Source organism: Hylobates moloch, unplaced genomic scaffold (genome assembly GCF_009828535.3).
Source record: "Hylobates moloch isolate HMO894 unplaced genomic scaffold, HMol_V3 SCAFFOLD_8, whole genome shotgun sequence".
NCBI lineage: Eukaryota > Metazoa > Chordata > Mammalia > Primates > Hylobatidae > Hylobates > Hylobates moloch.
Window position 1 is genome coordinate 104,844,212 of NW_026652283.1, and position 3,053 is coordinate 104,847,264.

A 3,053-nucleotide genomic window follows, 5' to 3' on the forward strand; every position below is an offset into this window, starting at 1 on the left:
ACTTGGGAGGGGGTAGGGGAAGGAAAATCCCAGGAAGCCTCTGGCTAGAGCACCCACCTCTCCCAGCCTCTGAACTCCCACACACTTCTTTCCCAATATCTCCACCTTCTGTTGTATGGTTAGTGCCCATTATGCTTTATGCCCGCACTCCACATTTTGCCAAGTACTTTACCACTTGAACCAATATTTCTCACTTCTAGTTATTGGTGAGGTAGCCTGGTGTTAGACACACGGTGAGTCCCTACAAAGGAAACAGACAACCTGAAAACATTAACATGCCCAAGGACAAAAGGCGAGTCAGTGAAAGATCAAAGGAGGCTCTGGACAGTCCATACCACCCTCTAGGCACTGTGCTGAGGACTTTTATACAGTGTCCCTTTCATTACCACAGCAAACTCGCAAAGTGGGCATCATTATCTCCATTTAACACCTAAGGAAACTAAGACAAGGGAGATTACCCAACAAACCTGAAGTCACATAGTTAACAGTCAGGGAAGTCCAGACACAAACCCAGAATTGTCTAACTTTGAAACCCAGCCTCAGGTCAGGTCTCCTAGAAGCAGAACCTGTGACCAAGATTCATGCTGAGGCGATTTTCGTCAGGAGTGCTTTTAGGAGAAGAGTGGGGGGAGCAGAATTGGGCAGGCGAGAAGGTGAGCAAGACTGTCATCCCTACTGAAGACTGGCTTTAGTCTATCCCACTAGGAACATGAACTACATCACAGAGTTAGTTTCACTTTGAAGCAAAGGGGGAGGCTTTTGTAGCTATTGTCATGCAGCCCTGGAAGTTCTCCAGAGAAGGGAACATCTTCGGGTCCTTACCAACCAACACACCACAGAAGGCGAGGGAAGTACCAGATCAGTGAAGGGGCTCCAGCTGGGAACCAACAGCACCCACTGTGCCCAGTCTCAGCTTGTCTTTGCCCCAGGTTCCCTTGGGATACCCAGGATGCCCAGATCACTCCCTGCTCCAAACACTGCAGTCTTCCCACCTATTTGGGTTCGTGAACTTCTCCTACACCAGGAGTTCTTTAGGAAGGGGTTGTTAAAACTCAGATTGCTGGGCCCCACCCCCAGAATTTACAATGTAATAAGGCTGAGCGGGATCTGATAATTTTCATTTCCAACAACCAGGTGATACCTTGCTGCTTGTCTGGGGTGCACTCTTTCAGATTCACTGTTCTGCAGCATCATTTTAGGGCATTACACCTGTGACATCTAAGCCAGACTAATCTGTCAATGATCCCTTATTTTAACTAGGTTATCTGGACAATGTATCTCCCCAAATGGTTACTCTTCTGGTGGTAATATGAGACTCGGTGGCAGATAACTTGGATACGACAGTCTTCATGGCACCCTCTTGGTGATGTCAATGATTCAATCCAACCAGAAAGAAAACCAGGAACTCTAAGCGTTAAAGGAAAGGCTTGAGGCAAAATACTGAATTAGCCGAAATTTCACCATCACGTCCTGAGACTCTTATTCTACCTTATGTGTCTCCTTTTTCTAGATTCCACTCATGGGCCCAGAACATTTTATGCTGAAATTGTCTCATACCTGTTCACAAGTGATTTGAGCCCATCTCCTCCAAATGGACACTAAAATCAGCCAAGGTGGGAATATTTACAGCATGTGAATCAGCAAATTCTAAAAAACAGGAATCTTTATTTCCAGAGAGCTAGTTACTAAACTTTTACCACGTACCACTGCATCACCAGACCCTTAAAAGCTGTTTGAAAAAAGATTAACAAACTCACACCAATGTATAGTTGACAATAAAATGTAATACTTCTGTGTGCCAAACACATACCTATTATGTGCCAGCACTATGCTGAGTGCTTTCTCATGTTTTTCTTTTATTTTCACAATAACCTACTGAGGCGTTTTTATCCTAAGAAGAGAAAAATAACACTCTCAGAAGTTACCTGACTTTCCCAAGTTCACACAACCAGTTAGAGGCTACACCAGCTTTCCAAGCCACATTGGCCAATGCCAAAAATCTAGGTTCTTTCTACTGCTGCATTCCTACTTACTTGTAGTTTGAGAGACTAAGGAGACTAAATCTCAAACCAAAGAAATGATTTTTTTTAATGCAGCAGTTCACAAATGCTTCGGTCTCAAGACCCTTTCATACTCTCAAAAAGTATTGAAGACCCCAAAGAGCTTTGATTCTGGGGATTATAAATAGGATATATAAATAGCATCAATAAATAGGATATTATAAATAGCAGCAATAGTATTAGAATGGAAAATGAGTAATGTTTAAAATATTTTTACTAATCATTTAAAAGTAGCAATGATAAATCCTTATGTGTTAAAGAACATGTTTTTTAAAAAACAATTATATTTTCCAAAACAAGAAACTATTTAGTGAACAAAAGGCATTATTTTACATTTTTGCAAAATGTTTGTTTTTTTTTTTTTTTGAGAGGGAGTCTTGCTCTGTCGCCCAGGCTGGAGTGCAGTGGCGCGATCTCGGCTCACTGCAAGCTCCGCCTCCCGGGTTCACGCCATTCTCCCGCCTCAGCCTCTCCGAGTAGCTGGGACTACAGGCGCCCGCCACCACGCCCGGCTAATTTTTTGTGTTTTTAGTAGAGACGGGGTTTCACCGTGGTCTCGATCTCCTGACCTCGTGATCCGCCCGCCTCGGCCTCCCAAAGTGCTGGGATTACAAGCGTGAGCCACCGCACCCGGCCCCAAAATGTTTAAATGTCACTTCTTGCTAATATAACAGAACAACACAGACTGGGTAATTTTAAAAGAAAATAGATTTACTTGGCTCATAGTTCTAGAGGCTGGAAAGTCCAGGATCAAGGAGCTGTAGGGATCTGTAGGGCCTTCTTGCTACATCATAACATGACCGAAGGACAAGGAAGCATGTGAGGCAGAGAGAAAAATGGAAACCAAACTTCATCCTTTTATCAGGAGCCCACTCCTGAGATAAATATCCAACTCCTGCAATAAGGGTATTAATCTACTACTTAAAGTCCCCATGTCCGAATTAATTTATCCAATTAAATTTCAACATGATTTTTAGAGTGAGCATTCAAACC